At 36.2% G+C, this 22,650-nt stretch overlaps 7 non-coding genes across 7 annotated transcripts; 3 read left to right on the forward strand and 4 right to left on the reverse strand.

Moving 5' to 3' along the window:
* Positions 1-300: 300 nt before the first annotated feature.
* On the forward strand, positions 301-371 carry TRNAC-GCA (transfer RNA cysteine (anticodon GCA)). Its single transcript has one exon. It is a non-coding gene; the product is annotated as a tRNA-Cys (tRNA).
* A 2,599-nt stretch (positions 372-2,970) lies between these two features.
* TRNAD-GUC (transfer RNA aspartic acid (anticodon GUC)) lies at positions 2,971-3,044 on the reverse strand. The gene has a single exon. It is a non-coding gene; the product is annotated as a tRNA-Asp (tRNA).
* A 358-nt stretch (positions 3,045-3,402) lies between these two features.
* Positions 3,403-3,484, reverse strand: TRNAY-GUA (transfer RNA tyrosine (anticodon GUA)). Its single transcript has one exon. It is a non-coding gene; the product is annotated as a tRNA-Tyr (tRNA).
* Positions 3,485-3,991: 507 nt separating this feature from the next.
* TRNAT-GGU (transfer RNA threonine (anticodon GGU)) lies at positions 3,992-4,063 on the reverse strand. Its single transcript has one exon. It is a non-coding gene; the product is annotated as a tRNA-Thr (tRNA).
* A 2,484-nt stretch (positions 4,064-6,547) lies between these two features.
* Positions 6,548-6,618, reverse strand: TRNAG-GCC (transfer RNA glycine (anticodon GCC)). Its single transcript has one exon. It is a non-coding gene; the product is annotated as a tRNA-Gly (tRNA).
* Positions 6,619-7,442: 824 nt separating this feature from the next.
* Positions 7,443-7,530, forward strand: TRNAS-UGA (transfer RNA serine (anticodon UGA)). Its single transcript has one exon. It is a non-coding gene; the product is annotated as a tRNA-Ser (tRNA).
* Positions 7,531-11,157: 3,627 nt separating this feature from the next.
* Positions 11,158-11,245, forward strand: TRNAS-GCU (transfer RNA serine (anticodon GCU)). The gene has a single exon. It is a non-coding gene; the product is annotated as a tRNA-Ser (tRNA).
* The last annotated feature ends 11,405 nt before the right edge of the window (positions 11,246-22,650 follow it).

The following is a 22,650-nucleotide window of genomic DNA, read 5'->3' on the forward strand; positions in this document are numbered from 1 at the left end:
AGAATTCTAGTTAACGGTTCCAATTTATTCTGAATTTTGCAGCCTGTGAATAGAAATCCACTTTTTCTTCTTTTTCATCTCAATAGAAAGAAATGGGAAGTTTTATTGTGTTAACAATGTATGTTTTAAGATAGAATCTATCGAGGAGAATAATAGAAACTGGATCAAAAAAAGCAGGAATAGATTTTTTGAAAAAGATTGGAAAAAAGTAAGTAGAATTATATTCAAAATAAAAGGGGCTTTTCGTAAGAAAACGTGGATGAATACTTGCTGTTTTCTAGATTTTTGATCGGATTTTTTGGCGGCATGGCCAAGCGGTAAGGCAGGGGACTGCAAATCCTTTATCCCCAGTTCAAATCTGGGTGCCGCCTGATCAATAAAATACTTAGGTTTTTTTTATAGTGCTGATCGAATTCGATAAATTTTTACTTCGCATAAGTTCGGGCAAGAGAGTAACTGGGCCTGCCGATACTGGGTTTAGAGAAACCATACCATAGTTCTATCCTCAAACTAGGGTTAGGGTTTGTTTTGACGGTAGTGGCCAAAATGGTTATCAATAGGGGTGAGGTAGTGTTTCCTTATTCTTTTATTATATGAATTTGAATTGGTTCTTAATTGAGATTCGATTTGATAATTTTAAAATACGAGGATAAGATGTCAGAAATCTTGGTATCCAAAGAAAGGTCCCTAAGGGGCATTCTTTTTTTTTTTCAATCTAAGATTCAAGAAGGGACTCCACGAAAGAATATCAAGACTTACTAATTATTATACATTTTTTTATCGTACATCTTATGTTACCTACATACACTAAAGTAAGGACTACTTAATTCTAACGAGAATCAGATTAAATAGGTCGATCAAAAATCAATTTAGGAGTTGTATTATGGATAAAATCTCTTCATTCTTTCATAGAATGATACAAAGCAAGGCTGCAGGGTTTAGGTCAAAAATAAACATTAGGTAAGGTAGGTATCCAATAAATATTTATCTATCGATAATTTTATGGTATATTCGGGCGTCCTTTGCTTAAAAAAAAAAAAAAGAGTAACAAAAGGAATAAAAAATCTTCCTATTCCCGCTTCTTCTATTCAGGACATCATTCCCGTACTCTTTCTTTTTTAAGGAAAAAAGGGCTATAGTATCTCGTATTTTTAATGCTCTCTAATTCTACCAGAATTCCTATAAGAATTTGTTAGGAGTAAATTCCTTGAACTGATTGATCCATGGCCTTAGGGCGGAATCCCTTTTTGACTCTGTACCCTTGATTCCACTATGATTATTGATCAATAGTAGAATAATCCCTTCATAGAAATAGGAGACATAATTTAGATGGATATAGTAAGTCTCGCTTGGGCTGCTTTAATGGTAGTCTTTACATTTTCTCTTTCACTAGTAGTATGGGGAAGGAGTGGACTCTAGGGATACTACTAATTGATTAAGTAATCAAATTGTTGTATCAATTCTTTTCTTTAATGGATCATTTTGCATTAATCATTTTGTCAAACGTTATTCTTTAATCTTTTTCTTTAGTTTTGTTTCACTCCTGTAAGAAACTCTTGTATTGTAAGTTGTAATGTAAGAAAGAGCCATTATACCAATTCAGAATTTCTACTAGAAATGACGAATGGTTAAAAAAAGTTCTATACATAAGAAAATTAGACTTTCTTCCACGGAACTATTCACGGCATATCACACATTTTCCATTTCCTTTTACTTTTTACTATAGTCTATTCTTCATATTATTTTTCTTTCCTTCCATGGATTCTTTGGTCAAGAATTGTCTTAGATTTTTTTATTTTGACCTGATTGAAATTAAGTGGATGCAATGAAAAAAGAAATTGAATTAGACTACTTAACTATTTCAATCTACTAATCTATTCTATGTAGATTCAAAGATAATATAATAGAAAGAATCTAAAGTGTCGTAGAAAAAACTATATGTAGTTCTTTCTACCACACTTTAAGATTCCAACCAGATCCTTTCATTTAAGACTTGGATTTTTTTTATTTAATCCCTTTTTAATTTCTTCAATGATTAATTGGAATTCCAATTAATTATTTTGGCTGACTGTTTTTACATAAATAATAAGTAAAAAAGAAGTAGGAACTAGAATGAACAGTGCAGTAGCAATAAATGCGAGAATATTGACTTCCATAACCTCTTTATTTTTTATTTTCACAATAACTCGGGATGTAATCCCATGGAGAGGAAAAAGGGGTATCTTGTAAATTCAAGGGTAGGGCTTGCATTCTGATAATACTGAATCAATTCAATATTATGAATATCGGATCTATCAAATCAATTCATGGATGAGAGTTATATTTCACGGATGAGAGTTATATAGTATAACATAGGAAGATCCTCTATCCACACTAAGACCAAAATGGGTTTTTTGATTGGATTAGGAATTCCCTCTTTTTTAATCCTTTTCTACTTTTTCTTTTCTATATCTCTAACCCACGAGCTTTCTTAATCTTATACTTTCTTAATCTTATACAATTTCCCTTCCTTTTTCTTATAGTTATACATACAATTATGTATGTATTATATGACCAACTTTCACTTTCTATGGGTCACATAGACATCCAAATAAGCAGTAGAAGTGAGATGGGGAAAAGAGGTCTGAAATAAAAAGGGAATACGATTTATGTATGGATTCCGGTAAAATACCGGTACTCTATTCCATAAGAGTGGAATAGGAAATTAAGATGAGGATGGTATCATCATAAAGAAAGATAGAGTAATATAATATCCTAAATTCTACTAATCCACATATCGTATGTGTGTCTTTCTTTATCGATTGGGAGTAGTGAAAAAAAAATTCCTATATGCCCTCCCTCCCTCTTTAATGAGAGATGCAAAATAAAAAAGTGAAGTAAGGGTGCCCTGTGGGTATTTGATCTTGCTCCCTGCCCCTTTTTTTCATGGAAAAAGGAAATATCAATTTCTCCATTCATTGAACCCTAGTTCGGGACTGACGGGGCTCGAACCCGCAGCTTCCGCCTTGACAGGGCGGTGCTCTGACCAATTGAACTACAATCCCCGCGGGGTGTATGGCATACCCATTCTTAAATAGAACCATAAGAAGATTCGATTCGTCTTTCGTACTCTAAGAAATAGACGAATCATATACTACATACCCACATATTATATTATACGTGGGTATAGTGAGAGTGACATAACTAGTATGTCGTGATTTTTTATCACTAAAAATGGATAATAATCCAGCCTTCAATAAGAAAAACTCTTTTGTTTGTAAGAAAGGAATGAGAGAGATATGGATTAGAAAAAAAAATTTCCCTTTTTTCTTTATCTTTTATTTCTATAGATCAGACATTTTATTTTATGGAAGAAAAACAAAAGGATTTAGTTCATACTCACGAAGCCCTAGATTTTTGGTTTGGGCCGAGCTGGATTTGAACCAGCGTAGACATTGTCAACGAATTTACAGTCCGTCCCCATTAACCACTCGGGCATCGACCCAGGAAGAATTTATTCTAGGGTTTTTGCTAATCTATGATTAACCTCCTTTCATAATACTCCCTACCCCCAGGGGAAGTCGAATCCCCGCTGCCTCCTTGAAAGAGAGATGTCCTGAACCACTAGACGATAGGGGCATCACTAGACGATAGGGCCATATACAACCGCTCGTGATTATACTATAATCATAGTATGAGCAGTTTTTTGGAATTGTCAATATACTCGAAAAGTATAAATAGATCCAAAGCAAAGAGTTTTTCCAACTTTTCTGTTATGTTTTCATCTAGGATTTTTTTTAGTTGATCGTTATAGATTAATTCTCCGTGCTTCATTTAGTGTTCATACCAAAAATGCATCCATCCCGCACTAAGTCATAAAATTCTCTAAAAATATAGAGAAAGTTTCAAAAACAAAGAAAAAAAGTGAATCAATTTAGTAGAAAAGTACTCTATCAGATTCGAACCAACGACTTACGTCTTAGCACGAGATTACTCTACCACTAATTTAAAAAGCCCTTTATCGGATTTGAACCGATGACTTATGCCTTACCATGGCATTACTCTACCACTGAGTTAAAAGGGCTTTTTATTTAATTCAAAAATTAGCCACTTGGATTTCCCATTATGGGTCTACTGCATAATGTACATATTATATATATAATATATAGAGATAGAGAGAGAGACATTATGTAGAGATTGTATATGTATATATCGATATCTTGAGAGCTCAAAATAAAATTAATAAAAAAAAACATACCCTACATAACATATCCAACTCTTCTTGGTTCAGGGTTTTCCGTTTCCGAAGACTAGTAAAATAGGCGGATTCTGGAACCCCAAGGATTCAACGGTATATGGATATGGAAAATATAAGATTTCCGATCCTAGCGGGAAAAGGCGGGGAACAGATACCCAATAGGATATAGGATCCTTGGGAGGAACTTTTGGTAATGGCCTTGATCCTCTATGCTATTTTTTATGTGTTCTTAGTTCTATTGAACTTTTTGCATTCTTTTAAACAAGAATCTAATAAACTAGAATTGAGTCAGTGGAAAAAAGGAGAGAGAGGAAAGTGTTAAATGGAGAGAGTCGACTAATCAGAGACTTTTAGGATCTTCTTTACATCAGGTAAATCTGTCGGCCCTGTCCGTTTTTTTCTTTAAGTTACGACTCTTTGCTGCTTACTTCTATCAAGCCATAGGGAAAGTCTATGATGAATTTGGAAAACTCATCTCACTCTTACTCTATGGCTCGGACTTAATGGGGGAAGAAAACATCTTCCATAATTTCTTTTTTGTTCAATTCTGGACAAAAAAGAAAAGGAAAAAAGGAATTTATAGGGACAGTGTTACCCCCTATATCCCCTAGTTTATATTGTAGGAATAATAAAACAATTTAGCAGTCTGACACACTTACGTCCTTGCAAAGTAAATAATTATTATTGTAGTCGTAACCGTAGAATAGGATCCTAATCAAAATAAATACATTTGGTTCAGGCGCTATTAGCATGGTAAGAAAAGATTTTTTTTACAGACCAGAGGGGCTATCTAAATCCTAAAGTAAAGGCGAGCGATCGAAGTAGAAGTACCAACGGCTCAGTGTCATGAACCTTCTCCATCTGATTCAATAAGGGGGAATTAGCCTTCTTGTCAAATGGCTATCCTTGACAAAGGGTACCATTTATACCATAATCTACAATGTAGCGGGTATAGTTTAGTGGTAAAAGTGTGATTCGTTCTATTAATAACTGAATTTGAAATGATATACTTAAGGCATCCTTAAGTTTTTTATTTTTATATTCCGATGAAAACTTTAGTTCTTATAAAGGATTAAATCCTTTTCCTCTCAATAGCATATTGAGGAAGAATATACATTCTGGCGATTTGTATCCAAAGACTAATTTAAATTGCATCCAAAATAAAAATAGGATTATGAGTACAGAGTCGCGAAGCATAATTTTGCATTGGATTAAGTATTCCAATTTTGAAAATATGAGTAAAGGATCTATGGATGAAGATACAAAAAAGTTGATTTCCAATCGTAACTAAATCTTCTTAAAATAAGGAATAAGGAAGCCAAATAGCTAAAAAACGATAGTTTTGGTTTACTAGAACCATCCGCATATTGTTTCAGCTCGGTGGAAACCCAATTCTTTTCCTCAGGATCTCTTGAATGAAATTAGGGAACGAAGTAAGTAGATTAGATGAATTTAGATAGAATTTCTATCTCCTACTCTATAAGGATCATCTAGAAAGCGGAGAGCTTTGGTTCCATTCAAATAGAAAAGCTGACATAGATGTTAAGTGGTGAGAATATCCATAAAGGAGCCGAATGAAATCAAAATTTCATGTTCGGTTTTGAATTAGAGACGTTAAAAATAATCAACCAACGTCGACTATAACCCCTAGCCTTCCAAGCTAACGATGCGGGTTCGATTCCCGCTACCCGCTCCATTCTGTATAAAAGGAGTATTCTATTTGTCTAGACATGTTAGAGGCTTGTATTCAAGCCTTTTTTGTCCACCAGTTTCTGGTACTCCAGAGCGGAGTAGAGCAGTTTGGTAGCTCACGAGGCTCATAACCTTGAGGTCACGGGTTCGATTCCCGTCTCCGCACTTAGCAGTCTGTATAAAAGGACTATTCTATTTCTCTAGATATGTATGGTAGAGGGGCGTATCCAACCCTTTTTTATTCATTAGTTCCCGGCCCTAGAGGGCAAAATTGAGCAGTTTGCGAAGTCACTTGCCTTCAAAAAAAGAAGGCGCAAGGCCTCTCCCTACCCTGCAGAAAATAAAAATGAAACGAAAGGGACAGTCTACCTCTCCCTTCCCTTTAAAAAAAGTTTGCCCGTTGTTTGTCTCAGTTAATACCCAATTTTTGGAGCTCTGTTGGCGAGTTCTATTTCTGCCTCTGGAGCGCCCTCTTTTTTTGAGTGGGATGCAAAGGAAGGGTAAGATAGTAAGGGATACGGCACTAGACTAACACCTAATTAATACTTAATTTAATATAAGTAGTTAAACAGTTAACTAGACTAAACTTTTTATCATAGTACTTTGATAAATTAAGCGGGCGAGCGGCGGGAATCGAACCCGTATCTTCTCCTTGGCAAGGAGATATTTTACCATTGAACTACGCTCGCTACGGTATATATTTTATAGCGTATATCCGCCTGGGTCGACCTTCTATGTCTGGGTCGACCGTTTCATTTCATTTTCTATTATATTAGAGTTTTCCTTTTTTTATTATCTGTCAATGAATATTCTAATGGGAATGGAATTTCATAATACTGAAAGAGAAGAGCTAGCAATTCGGAACGCAAATTGCGTTTTAATACGTCTCACTATTCTAATTTTTTAGAAGAAATGGCCTTTATTATTTCTTTTTTATGGGGTTAATAAATATTAACCAAATTTCATTTAAGAAATGAGAGAATTCAGAATAGCTACGAGAAAGACTAGTCCAATCCATAATGATGTACCGGAAAATACAACATTTTTATTATTTGACCAACCATCAGGAGAAGCAAATACAAGGGGTACACTAATTACTAAGACTGAGGAAGTCGCAATTAATGCAAAAACAGCTAATTGGAAAGCAATAGTCATATTTCTAATCCTCCAAGCTACCATCAAATAAAGTTGACTACATATTTGATCCCTCACTTAAACCAAAATTGTAAAAAAATACAAGAAGTAGGAGGGGTTTAATCATGAATCCATTGATTCTTCTCTTTAATTCAAATTTATTACTTAAACCGCTTTTTTATTTGGATATGGGGGTGAGAAGAGATTATTTACTCTTTATTTCACAAGCGGGTATAGCGGATCCTGTATCCGTGTATACAGTATACAGAGATATATCGAAAAGGAACTTGTATCTGATATCTTTCTAGAGGCTAATAAATCTTTTTATTTTTTATATGGCTATGTTCTATTTGTAGGAGTAAAATAAGGATTAGGCTGTGGAGAGATGGCTGAGTGGTTGATAGCTCCGGTCTTGAAAACCGGTATAGTTCTAGGAACTATCGAGGGTTCGAATCCCTCTCTCTCCTTTTGCTTATTGAATACGTTTGTTTCTTTCATTTTTATTTATTTTTTTTTTCTGTCCCTTATCTTTCTTTCATAAAAAGGAATGAATGGCTCGGCTAGATGGAATAACCGAGCCAGAACAGAAAAAAAGTAGAACAGGTATAAATAAGAAAATCTTAGTTAAGAGGGTTCATGTAAAGAACAGGTTCCAAATCACGATCGATTCCCTTTTCAAAACCTGCTGCAGCAGCTCGGGCTCTTCCTGCATGCCATAAATGGCCCACAAAAAAGAAGAATCCTAGAACAAAATGAGAAGTTGATAACCAACTTCTAGGAGAGACATAATTAACTGCATTGATCTCGGTAGCTACGCCACCCACGGAATTTAAAGAGCCTAAAGGAGCGTGGGTCATATATTCTGCTGAGCGTCGTTCTTGCCAAGGTTGTATGTCTTTTTTCAACCTACTCAAGTCCAAACCGTTGGGGCCCCTTAGAGGTTCTAACCATGGAGCACGAAGGTCCCAAAAACGCATAGTTTCCCCTCCAAAGATAACCTCCCCAGTTGGGGAACGCATTAGATATTTACCTAAACCTGTGGGTCCTTGAGCGGATCCCACATTAGCTCCAAGACGCTGGTCTCTAACTAGAAAAGTAAATGCTTGAGCTTGAGAAGCTTCTGGCCCGGTGGGTCCATAAAACTCACTCGGATAAGCTGTATTATTGAACCATACAAAACAACAAGCGATAAAACCAAAGACAGATAAAGCAGCTAAACTATAAGACAAGTAAGCTTCTCCAGACCATACAAATGCACGGCGAGCCCATGCGAAGGGTTTGGTTAAAATATGCCAAATTCCGCCAAATACACAAATAAAACCCAACCATACATGCCCACCAATTATATCTTCTAAATCATCTACACTAACAATCCACCCTTCTCCACCAAAAGGAGATTTTAGTAAATAACCAAATATAACACTGGGACTAAGGGTCAAATTGGTAATTTTTCTTACATCTCCCCCCCCAGGGGCCCAGGTATCATATACACCGCCAAAATAAAGAGCCTTGAGTACTAGAAGAAAAGCACCTAGACCTAACAAAATTAAGTGAATACCCAAAATTGTAGTCATTTTATTTCTATCTTTCCAGACATAACCAAAGAATGGAAAAGATTCCTCAAGAGTCTCGGGTCCCAGAAGCGCGTGATAAATGCCACCGAAGCCTAAGACTGCGGAGGAAATTAGGTGAAGTACGCCAGATACAAAGTACGGAAAAGTATCTAGAACTTCCCCCCCTGGCCCTACTCCCCAACCTAGAGTAGCTAAGTGTGGAAGTAAAATCAACCCTTGTTCATACATGGGCTTTTCTGGTACGAAATGGGCCACTTCAAATAGGTTCATTGCTCCGGCCCAGAATACGATTAATCCGGCATGAGCTACATGAGCTCCAAGCAGTTTACCGGACAAATTGATAAGTCTGGCATTCCCAGCCCACCAAGCAAAGCCGGTGGTTTCTTGGTCACGACCAGCTAAAACGAAAGTTCCATTAAAGAGCGTTTCCACGTGGTAGAACCTCCTCAGGGAATATAAGATTTTCATGAGGCTGATCCTGAGCTGCCATCCACGCACGAATACCCTCGTTTAAAAGAATATTTTTGGTGTAGAAAGTCTCAAATTCAGGATCTTCCGCTGCACGGATTTCCTGGGAAACAAAGTCATAGGCACGTAAGTTCAGAGCCAAGCCAACTACGCCAATAGCACTCATCCATAAACCGGTGACGGGTACAAATAGCATAAAGAAATGTAACCAACGTTTATTGGAAAAAGCAACACCAAAGATTTGGGACCAAAAGCGGTTAGCAGTGACCATTGAATAAGTTTCTTCAGCTTGAGTTGGGTTAAAAGCACGGAAGGTATTTGCACCATCACCGTCCTCAAATAGAGTGTTTTCTACGGTCGCTCCATGAATAGCGCATAGCAGAGCCGCACCTAATACTCCGGCAACTCCCATCATATGAAATGGGTTCAACGTCCAATTATGAAATCCTTGGAAGAAAAGGATGAATCGAAATATCGCTGCTACGCCAAAACTCGGCGCAAAGAACCAACCAGATTGCCCCAGTGGATAAATAAGGAATACAGAAACAAAAACAGCAATTGGACCAGAGAATGAGATTGCATTATAAGGCCGCAATTGAACAGACCGAGCAAGTTCAAATTGGCGTAACATGAAACCTATTAGTGCAAAAGCCCCGTGGAGAGCTACAAAAGTCCATAGACCGCCTAATTGACACCAACGAGTAAAATCTCCTTGTGCTTCGGGCCCCCATAGTAGCAACAAAGAGTGTGCTAAACTATTGGCAGGGGTAGAAACTGCTGCGGTTAAGAAATTACAACCTTCCAAATAGGAACTAGCCAATCCATGGGTATACCAAGAAGTTACAAAAGTTGTCCCTGTAAACCAACCCCCTAAAGCGAAATAAGCACAAGGAAAGAGCAATAGGCCAGACCATCCTACAAAAACGAAACGGTCCCTTCGTAACCAGTCATCCATAGTATCAAATAGATCATTTTCTTCTTTAGGAATTCTACCAAGGGCTATAGTCATAGTGATCCTCCTATTCAATTACTTCAACCATTTCCGAGCACCTCATATCACTTTCCAAGGCATATGATAGTTTTATTATCTGTGGACGATTTCTTTCTCGTTCAATGCCCTTTTTCAATGGTCTCGAAGAGAGAAATTTCCCATTTTTATCTATGGAGTCACAGTCACAACCGAGGTCGTGGTAAATCCATGAATTTGATTCGATTTGTTTTTCTTATACTATTTATTTGTTTTTCTTATACTATAGAAATAGAAATAAATTGTTTTTCTTATACTATAGAAAGAAATAAACCTTTGAATTCAGCATTATTCCAAGACTCCTATTTCAAAGTCTATCTTTTAAGGGAAAAATGCAAATAAAAGTAACCCTTCTTTTCCCATTCCCTCTCTATTGCATGGGTGGAAGAACTAAAATAATAGAGGATTCTGAAAAAAAAAAATGGACCTTCGAAATCCAATTTTATGTGTAGCGCAAAGGAGTTGCGATTTCTTCTTATTCCTATAGAACATCTAGTAACAAGAATATGAAATCGTAAATAGCGAAAAATTCTTGTCTTGCGCGGTCTAAGTCTAAGGAAATAAAAAAAATTCGCTTATACAATTTCATCTACATCGAATTTATATATCAGAATAGCGGATAGAGGCATCATTAAAGGAGTCAGGTCTACTTACTTTATGCTTCTTTCCAATTTTATGGTGGATTTGATAAGAACCCTTTTTGCTTTCTTGATAAATAATCGACAAAAAAAGCGTTTTTTTTATATAACCTGCTTGTTTTATTATAATTATAACAAGTCCTATATGGAAATGCCCGCTAAAGAGAAAATCTATTTGATTGTCTCTCGGCCAATATCGATTTTTAGAAAGAAAAAACAAGAATTTTCTTCTTTTTTTATTAACATTAAGAAAAAAGAATATAATTAAAATGGAATTGGCAATATAATTTTTATAGACTTTTGAAAGAAAAAAAAGGGGTTTTTTGCAACCGTTATTTCTTATTTCTTGCCTATATCATATCACGGAAACCTTTCGCTTTGGAACGTGGAGAGATGGCTGAGTGGACTAAAGCGGCGGATTGCTAATCCGTTGTACAATTTTTTTGTACCGAGGGTTCGAATCCCTCTCTTTCCGCTCCCTTGGATCATTTGGGACTTTCGAATTGGAAAGAATTCTGACCCCCGGATTTTCTCATAGATAAATGTACGAAACAAATCCAATAAGAAAAAAAAAAACTGAATTTTTACTCCTCGCGTCCAGGATTCCGTCCTGGGTCATTAGATAAGAATCCAAAGATAAAGAGTGAAACAAAGAATATCACTACTGTATAAACAAAAAGTTTGAGAGTAAGCATTACATAATCTCCAAGATTTTTTTTTAAGGAATAGATTACCAGTTTTTCCTTACCACACGGATCCACTAGGATGGTTTTTTTTTATACCTAAAAATGCAAAAAAGAATTCTTGAAAAAAATTGCAAGAATTCTTTTATAATAAGCACTCTTATCAATAGCAAAAATAGGGTTAGGTGGTTAGGTATTGTGTAGGTACCTTTAGGTACCTGCTCAACCTAGGTGCAGGGGAGTAGAAAGGCTGATCCAAATTTATTGCTGTAGCTACCCATTCAATGTAGAAGAATTTAAATTTTAGAATCGAAGGTTCATAATATAAAAATATAAAACTTCTCGGCTTTTACCCATTTTAAAATTTTTTTGGAATGAACACATCATTCAATTTGGCATACAGAGTACTAAAGATTTCATCGAAAACTTACAGCAGCTTGCCAAACAAAGGCTAATAGAAAAAAGAATAGAGGTATAACAGGCATAATATCCACGATTGGATTGAAAATAGCATAAGCTTCGGGTAATTTGGCAAAGAAAAAACTAGTAGGATAAAGAACAGAATTAAAACAGATACAGGTTAAACTAAGTATATTAGGCATAACAAGCATTTCATTCTTGTAGAGTAAATAATTGGATTTTTCTTGAGTTATTTTTTTAAGGGAAAGAAGGAAAAGGCAGATTCAAAATCTTTTTTCTTCGGACTTTCCCAAACACAAAATACCTCCTTGTATTCGCACTCTCAAATGAGAGTGGAATAAATTCGACATTCATATAATATCTTAATAGAATTCCATGTAATGATCAATGCATTTTTTTGATTCTATATTATCCGCATGTGTAGAATACTAGCAAGAGAATATCCCTCCTTTTTTATGTAATTGAAATGGTATTGACGAATAACAAATAAACATACTAGTGTTTATTAGTGTCGCATAAAACCCGAAATGGGGCGTGGCCAAGTGGTAAGGCAGCGGGTTTTGGTCCCGTTACTCGGAGGTTCGAATCCTTCCGTCCCAGATTGTTTCTGATGAAACAAACGGTGAAATCATATAGTATTCCGTACGAGACAAAAGTTTATTAAAGAGAATAATGATATCTTATTCTTTCTCAGAAAACATAATAAAGTCTTAAGTCCAGTCAAATTGACTATCTTTATTTTCATGAAAAAATGGGATCTATCAAGCACATTCAGGATATGCCTCTACTATAAAATCACTTAGTCATATTTTTTTCTTCCTTTTGGTATTCGAGTTGAAGAAGTACGAGAATTCTATAACTACCAAAAACTTTCAATCTTTTCATTGGAATAGTTTATTTAGTTATTATAGTTAATTGTTTTTGGTACTGAAAAAATATATTACTACTAGAATTCTAATTCTAGTAATTAAATTAATTAAACTTTTTTGGAGGTTGATAGTTTATTTATTGAGGAAGAGTCAATCCTTCTTTTCTCACTTCAAGATTGATCATCTCGAGCCATCCGTTGAGGGTGGAAATTTAAGAATAAATAAGTTTTAAGCAAACTTGTTTAGTCGTCTTTTTCAAACTATGTTTCATTCATATGATAGAATTTTAATATGGGTTTAAATAAATTGGATCTTGGCGGAGGCTTCCCGGATAAATACTTACTTTCTTTTATCCATATTGCTCCATAGATAGCAAGTTTTAATTAGTATAAAAAAACTAAACCAATGACTATTCATGATTCCATCCATATTGGATCAATTCTCTATACCACTTTGCAATGAAAAGAGGAATGTTTGTTATGGTAAAACTTCGTTTAAAACGATGTGGTAGAAAGCAACGTGCGACTTGAAGGACATGATCGATTGTGGATTTTGCTATCCATCATTTTCCATAGTAATGAAAATGCTCTTGGCTCGACATAGCCTGTTCTATTCGTTCCGAACCAAATTTGCGCTGGGTTTAAGTAACATAGTACACGATGGAGCTCGAGAGGACAGAATTTTTTTTATCAAGGGAAAGAATCTAGGGTTAGTGAAAACTAATAAATTAGGCCAACTTTGTCAGTCTATCCTTAATATAGAAATAAATCGAAAGGTTAAAATAAGAAGAAAGTCCAATAAAAGTATATCAGAATCAATCCCTCTTATTAGATTTCTATAGAAGAGATAAATGCTTTATCGAAGGAAATAAGAAAAAAGGGTATGTTGCTACTCTTTTGAAAGAAAAAAATAGGAATTCCCGAAGTAATGTCTAAACCCAAGGATTTCACAAATCAAAGATAAAGGATTCCAGAACAAGTAAACACAATTTTCAATTGTCTCAACAACAGAGTTGGATTAGAATAAGGAATAAAAGTCAATTCGTTCGAAATGAGACAAAGAAAAGAGTTTAAAGACGACTCAAAAATTTTGGAAGGATTTTGCCTTCGAAGTTTGTCAGGCAAAATTAGCCCACTTGAGTCATGAGTATAAATGAAATTTGTTTTTTCTGTAAGGAAATTAATGCACGTCATAGTCTAATTTCTATTATTATCGACAGAAATTCGAATCATTTTCTCGAGCCGTATGAGGAGAAAACCTCATATACGTTTCTAGGGGGGGGCGTTGTTTATCTACATCTATCCCAATAAGCTGTCTATCGAATCGTTGCAATTGATGTTCGATCTCGAAGAGAAGGAAGAGATCTTCAAAAAGTAGGTTTTTATGATCCGATAAAGAATCAAACTTGTTTAAATGTTCCAGCTATTCTCTATTTCCTTGAAAAGGGTGCTCAACCAACAAGAACTGTTTATGATATTTTAAGGAAGGCAGAATTCTTTAAAGAAAAAGAAAGAACTTTGAGTTAATTGAAGAACTAAATGAATCAAAAAATAGGATAGGAGAAGATTATTAGTATTCCTAGTTGTCTAATTATTTAGACACAATTTACCTCTTTTTTAATCCTATTTGGATTTATATTATATCGTGCCAATCCAACATAAGCCCCTATTTTATTTACTTTTTCTATCTAATTTGTTTTCTTACCATTGTATTTCCATTGACAAAGGTCTATTGAACAAATAGAATTTGTAGATAGATGGGTCTCTTTATCCTCACTCCATATTCAATTTTTCCGCCTACACTTCGCTCAAATGATAAGGGTGTTCCTCTTGCATGTATTCTCATACAATATAATATATATTTTTTATAATATATATTTTTTGTTAATAAAAATCGCTAAAAATAAGGAGAATTTGGCCATCGTGATTAGGGTCGCTCTTTTTTTAACTTTACTTTAGTGGAATTTCACCGGACCTGTTCGTTTTGGCATTTGAGTGTTTTTCATGGTCGATAAAAAAAATCTTTTGATGTCTTGCTAGTTCAATGTTTTGACAGAAGCGCGCGGTGTAATTCCATTGATTTTTGGATTTCGATCGTATCTAAGATCCTTTTTTTATCTGGGTTGCTAACTCAATGGTAGAGTACTCGGCTTTTAAGTGCGACTATGATCTTTTACACATTTGGATGAAACAACAAATTCGTCCAGACTCTTGGTAGAGTCTAGAAGACCACGACTGATCCTCAAAGGTAATGAATGGAAAAAATAGCATGTCGTAATAAAATCAATCTTTTTTGAATGGAATCCAAAATTACGATTTTCTGGGTCTAATGAATAAATGGATAGAGCCTGGCTCCAATTCTGGTAAAATAAAAAGCAACGAGCTGAACTTCCTAATTGGAATGATTCCCCGCTCTAATTAGACGTTAAAAATAGATTAGTGCCGGATGCGGGGAAAGGTTGGGTTTTCCTATGAGTGGACCCTTTATTTTTTCTTTTTTTTTTTAGAAATCCTAATTATTCTTGATTATGGATTGAATAAGGGATGTTATGGATTGAATGTGTAAAAGAAGCAGTATATTGATAAAGAGGCTGTATTCCAAAGTCAAAAGAGCGATTGGCCTGCAAAAATAAAAAACTTGTTCTGTTCTTTTTTTTTAATTAGAACAAACATAAACTAATTGGGTAGAAAAGGAGCAGAAAAAGATCTGTGGATTAGACTCCCTTTCTTTCCAGGGTTTGTATTAAAAATGCAACACCCTGTTCTGACCATATTGCACTATGTATCATCATTCGATAAACCGAGAAATGCTTCTTCTCTCTGATTCAAGTAGAAATACAAATGGAAAAATTCGAAGGGTATTCAGAAAAACATAAATCTCGTCAACAATACTTTGTCTACCCACTTCTCTTTCAGGAATATATTTATGCATTTGCCCACCATTATGGATTAAATGGTTCTGAACCTGTGGAAATAGTTGTTAGTTGTAATAACAAGAAATTTAGTTCACTACTTGTGAAACGTTTAATTATTCGAATGTATCAGCAGAATTTTTTGGATAACTCGGTTAATCATCCTAACCAAGATCGATTATTGGATTACAAAAATTATTTTTATTCTGAGTTTTATTCTCAGATTCTATCTGAAGGGTTTGCGATCGTTGTGGAAATCCCATTCTCGCTACGGGAATTTTTTTGTCTGAAAGAAAAAGAAATACCAAAGTTTCAGAATTTACGCTCTATTCATTCAATATTTCCCTTTTTAGAAGACAAATTTTTGCATTTGGATTATCTATCACATATAGAAATACCCTATCCTATCCATTTGGAAATCCTGGTTCAACTCCTTCAATACCGTATCCAAGATGTTCCATCTTTGCATTTATTGCGATTCTTTCTCAACTATTATTCGAATTGGAATAGTTTTATTACTTCAATGAAATCCATTTTTTTTTTTCAAAAAGAAAATAAAAGACTATTTCAATTCCTATATAACTCTTATGTATCAGAATATGAATTTTTTTTGTTGTTTCTTCGTAAACAATCTTCTTGCTTACCATTAGCATCTTCTGGAACTTTTCTGGAACGAATCCACTTTTCTAGGAAGATGGAACATTTTGGGATAATGTACCCTGGTTTTTCTCGGAAAACCCTATGGTTCTTTATGGATCCTCTTATGCATTATGTTCGATATCAAGGAAAGGCAATTCTTGCATCAAAAGGCACTTTTTTTTTGAAGAAGAAATGGAAATGCTACCTTATCAATTTCTGGCAATATTATTTCTGTTTTTGGACTCAGCCGCGAAGAATCCATATAAACCAATTAGCAAACTCTTGCTTCGATTTTATGGGGTACCTTTCAAGTGTACAAAAAAGTTCTTTGTTAGTAAGGAATCAAATGCTGGAGAATTCATTTCTAATAGATACTCGAATGAAAAAATTCGATACCATAGTCCCCGCTACTCTCCTCATAGGATACTTATCAAAAGCTCAATTTTGTACTGGATCGGGGCATCCTATTAGTAAACCCATTTGGACAGATTTATCAGATTGGGATATTCTTGATCGATTTGGTCGGATATGTAGAAATCTTTTTCATTATCATAGTGGATCTTCGAAAAAACGGACTTTGTATCGACTAAAGTATATACTTCGACTTTCATGTGCTAGAACTTTAGCTCGTAAACATAAAAGCACGGTACGAACTTTTATGCAACGATTGGGTTCGGCATTTTTAGAAGAATTTTTTATGGAAGAAGAGCAAGTTTTTTCTTTGATGTTCACCAAAACAACTCTTTTTTCTTTCTGTGGATCACACACTGAGCGTATTTGGTATTTGGATATTATACGTATCAATGACCTGGTCAACCCTCTTAATTAATCATTAGACGAAATTAAGAAACAGGAAAGGGTTGATAAATGATCAAGAAAAAACTTTTCTATTTTTCATTCTGAAATGTTCTTTTTATTATAATAAAGAGTAGGTGAATCAACTTACTAATTAAAAAAATTAGTAGAACTTCCTCTTTGGAATAGAAATTGGCTATTTCTACATAGGGAAAGTCGTGTGCAATGAAAAATGCAAGCACGATTTGGGGAGGGATTTTTCTCTATTGTAACAAGGAAGAATTATCTACTCCATCCGACTAGTTCCGGGTTCGAGTCCCGGGCAACCCATATAGAAAAGACCCATCAAAGTTTTTCACTTTGACTCACTTCATTTACAAATACAAAATTATTGGTTTGGTTAATTTAGTTATATGGATAGCTAATCTTTGGGCTGACTTGGTTGACATTGGTATATAGTCTATGTTATACTGTTAAATAACAAGCCTTCTATTATCTATATTCTAGTTAATACGTGTGCTTGGGAGTCCTTGCAATTTGAATAAACCAAGATCTTACCATGACTGCAATTTTAGAGAGACGCGAAAGTACAAGCCTGTGGGGTCGCTTCTGCAACTGGATAACTAGCACTGAAAATCGTCTTTACATCGGATGGTTCGGTGTTTTGATGATCCCTACCTTATTGACCGCAACTTCTGTATTTATTATCGCCTTCATCGCTGCCCCTCCAGTAGATATTGATGGTATTCGTGAGCCTGTTTCTGGTTCTTTACTTTATGGAAACAATATTATCTCTGGTGCTATTATCCCTACTTCTGCGGCGATCGGATTGCACTTTTACCCAATTTGGGAAGCTGCATCTGTTGATGAGTGGTTATACAATGGTGGTCCTTATGAGCTAATTGTTCTACACTTCTTACTTGGTGTAGCTTGTTATATGGGTCGTGAGTGGGAACTTAGTTTCCGTCTGGGTATGCGTCCTTGGATTGCTGTTGCATATTCAGCTCCTGTTGCAGCTGCTACTGCTGTTTTCTTGATTTACCCTATTGGTCAAGGAAGCTTTTCTGATGGTATGCCTTTAGGAATCTCTGGTACTTTCAACTTTATGATTGTATTCCAGGCAGAGCACAACATCCTTATGCATCCATTCCACATGTTAGGTGTAGCTGGTGTATTCGGCGGTTCCCTATTCAGTGCTATGCATGGTTCCTTGGTAACCTCTAGTTTGATCAGGGAAACTACTGAAAATGAATCCGCTAATGAGGGTTACAAATTTGGTCAAGAGGAAGAAACTTATAATATTGTGGCTGCTCATGGTTATTTTGGCCGATTAATCTTCCAATATGCTAGTTTCAACAACTCTCGTTCTTTACACTTCTTCTTGGCTGCTTGGCCTGTAGTAGGAATCTGGTTCACTGCTTTAGGTATTAGTACTATGGCTTTCAACCTAAATGGTTTCAATTTCAACCAATCTGTAGTTGATAGTCAAGGTCGCGTTATTAATACTTGGGCTGATATCATCAACCGTGCTAACCTTGGTATGGAAGTAATGCACGAACGTAATGCTCACAACTTCCCTCTAGACTTAGCTGCTGTTGAAGTTCCATCTATTAATGGATAAGGTTTTTCTGCTAACATATAAGAATTTTTGAAGACAGAAATACCCAATATCTTGTTCTAGCAAGATATTGGGTATTTCTGTCTTTATTTTGAATCTTTTTTTCTTCTTAATCTTTCTATTCAGAATTCAGTTAACGACGAGATTTAGTATCCTTTCTTGCATTTTCATAACTCGTGAAATGCCGAGTAGGCACGAATTCCCCCAATTTGCGACCTACCATAGGATTTGTTATGTAAATAGGTATATGTTCCTTTCCATTATGAATCGCGATTGTATGGCCAACCATTGTGGGTAGAATGCTAGATGCCCGGGACCACGTTACTATTGTTTCTTTCTCCTCCTTCATATTGACCTTTTCTATCTTTGCCAATAAATGATGAGCTACAAAAGGATTCGTTTTTTTTCGTGTCACAGCTGATTACTCCTTTTTTCCTTTTTAAAGAGTGGCATTCTATGTCCAATATCTCGATCGAAGTACGGAGGTCAGAATAAATAGAATAATGATCAATGGAAAAAAGAAAAAAATCCTTTAGCTGGATAAGGGGCGGATGTAGCCAAGTGGATCAAGGCAGTGGATTGTGAATCCACCATGCGCGGGTTCAATTCCCGTCGTTCGCCCATCGCATTATTGCAAATTCCAAAAATGCAATTTTCCATATTCCTAGTTACGTATTTACTTACGGCGACGAAGAATAAAACTATCGCTATATTTTTTCCTTTTCCTAGTTCTTCTTCCAAGCGCAGGATAACCCCAAGGGGTTGTGGGTTTTTTTCTACCAATGGGAGCTTTCCCTTCACCGCCCCCATGGGGGTGGTCCACAGGGTTCATAACTACCCCTCTTACTACGGGGCGTTTACCTAGCCAACACTTAGATCCGGCTCTACCCAAACTTTTTTGGTTCACCCCAACATTACCCACTTGTCCGACTGTTGCTAAGCAGTTTTGGGATACTAAACGGACCTCCCCAGATGGTAATCTTAAAGTGGCCGATTTACCCTCTTTTGCAATGAGTTTCGCTACAGCACCTGCTGCTCTAGCTAATTGCCCACCCCTTCCACGTGTGATTTCTATGTTATGCATGGCCGTGCCTAAGGGCATATCGGTTGAAGTAGATTCTTCTTTTCTCTCAAAAAACCCCTTCCCAAACTGTACAAGCTTCTTCCAAAGCATACGGCTTTCTAGATGTATATGACGATCTCTAGACAGATGGATCTTATATGAATCATATGATGAAGTACCACATGAGTGGATATATAGGAAAGGAATCCAAATCTGCCGAATCGCTCATGTTATGATCTTCTACATCCTAGGTCTCTGCGTTCCGTCATCTGGCTTATGTTCTTCATGTAGCATTCAGATCGAATGACTCTATGAAATTACGTCGATACTTCCACATATTATGGGTAACGTAGGAGACATCCCTATTTTCCCCCGGGGGTCTTAATTACCACTGCTTAGCTTTCAATTTGCCTCTGACCATCAAATTAAATGTGAATAACCCGTCCTCCTCTCTTTGAAACAAGGGGCGCTTCCGGTTCTGTGCGTGCTTCAAACAATTTTGTCTTCTCCATATTACCATATCTCTAGAGCCAATAATTTTCTATGAGGAACTACTGAACTCAATCACTTGCTGCCGTTACTCAACAGTTTTCTGTTGAGGTCTATCCCGTAGAGGTAGTCAAATTGGATCAGTGATCGATTTCTAGGTTTCGTCGTAAACCTAATTGGTTACTTCCAATTACGTAAATCAATAGTTCAAACCGCACTCAAAGGTAGGGCATTTCCCATTGATATAGGAACTTTTGTACCAGAAACAATAGTATCTCCAATTATAGCCCCTCTGGGATGTAAAATATATCTCTTCTCACCATCCCCATAGTGTATGAGACAAATGTATGCATTTCGATTAGGGTCGTATTCTATGGTTACGATTCTACCAGATATGTCTTTTTGATTCCGTCGAAAATCTATTTTACGGTATAGGCGCTTATGACCTCCCCCTCTATGCCTTGCGGTAATGATTCCTCTGGAATTACGACCTTTACCACAACGGTGCCGTCCATGGATCAAATTATTTCGTGGATTGGATTTCACTTGCCTGTCTACGGTTCCCTTGCGTGTGCTCGGGATAGGTGTTTTGTATAAATGTTTCGCCGTATTATTAAGTATTCTCCTTTAGTTTTTTTCTCTATCTAGAAGTGGAATAGAATAACCCGGTTGAAGGGTAATGATCATACGTCTGTAATGCATTGTATGGCCCAGAATAGGTCCTATTCTTCTACCTTTTCCAGGTAGTCGATGGCTATTCACAGCTACCACCTTAACACCAAAGAAGAGTTCGACCCAATGCTTTATTTCTGTCTTAGTGAATCCCGATTCGACATTAAAAGTATATTGATTCTTTCCCAATAAACGAAGACTTTTTTCTGTAAATACTGCGTATTTGATTCCATCCATAAATCGACTTTCCCTCCTATGCTCTGAGTTCCAGTATCGATAAGAATTCGAGTTCTTATTGTTCTTATGTTATGGTATGAATATACCATACCAATTCGTTATGTATGGATGATGGATGAGATTCCATGGATAGAGAGCCAGTTCCAATAGACTTATGGAATGTTCCCGTTCGTGTGCATCCAGCAGGAATTGAACCCGCAAATTTACCAATTATGAGTTGGGCGCTTTAACCATTCAGCCATGGATGCTTAACAGGGATCATCGTACATCGTAAATAACCAATTTTCATATAGAAAGACATATCATAGAAAAATGAAATCGAAAATATTCCGAGATGGCAAATATTCGGAGATGACTATGAAAACACCTCTCTGGATCCTCGAATTGAAAGAGAGATTGAGAGGGATCAAGAATCCTAATTCTCGCTATTTGGAATGGATCCAATTCTATTGAGTCTGACTCATAGTGATCATTTCTCTTTAGCAAAGAATGACCTTGGTTATCAAAGGATTGAACAACCGGGATCCATTTACTTATGATACCTAGTTGGCATTGATAACAAGGATCTAATGAATTATGAGTTTAATAGATCCTCTTTAGCAGAAAGACGTATATTCCTTGCTCATTATCAGACAATCACTTATTCCCAAACCTCGTGTGGGACTAATCGTTTTCATTTACCATCTCATGGAAAACCCTTTTCGTTCCGCTTAGCCCTATCGGGTATTTTAGTGATAGGTTCTGTAGGAACTGGACGATCCTATTTGGTCAAATACCTAACGAAAAATTACGATTTTCCTTTCATTAAGGTACGAGGGCTTCTTATTCCACAAGAACGAAAGCACCTTTTCATTCTTTCATATACTAGGGGTTTTTACTTGGAAAAGACAATGTTCCATACTAAAGGATTCGGGTCCATAACCACGAGTTCCAGTGCACTAGATCTTGTAGCACTTAGCAACGAAGCCCTATCCATTAGTATTCCACATAAGAAATCCATTCTAGAAAAAAATACAATTAGATTAGCTCTTCATAGACAAACTTGGGGTTTGCGAGCCAAGGTAAGATCGGCTCGGGATCATGGGACCCTTTTCTATCAGATAGGAGGGGCTCTTGTACAAAATAGACTTACTAAGTAATAACCCCATAGAATCTATCTATATAAAGATAAAGAGGCAATCGTGTCAGGAAGCGGGTTTTTCTTTGGCCAAAAGGTACTTCGAACTTGGAACGAGCATGAAGAGATTAACGAGACTTCTTTCTCTTTTGAGTTTTTCTGGCGGACCTGCCGCGCAAGATCTTTGGTCTTCCCCTGGAACCGATGAAAAAAAGTGGATCGCTTCTTATGTACTCGCTCAGAATGATTCTTCTCTATCTATAGTTCATGGCCTATTAGAAGTAGAAGGTGCTCTGGTGCAATCCTTACCGACAGAAAAAGATTGCAGTCAGGTTGATAATAGTCGAGTGACATTACTTCGTCGGTC

Source organism: Triticum urartu, unplaced genomic scaffold (assembly GCF_056163025.1).
Source record: "Triticum urartu cultivar PI428250 unplaced genomic scaffold, HENAU_Tu73 scaffold2, whole genome shotgun sequence".
Classification (NCBI taxonomy): Eukaryota; Viridiplantae; Streptophyta; class Magnoliopsida; order Poales; family Poaceae; genus Triticum; species Triticum urartu.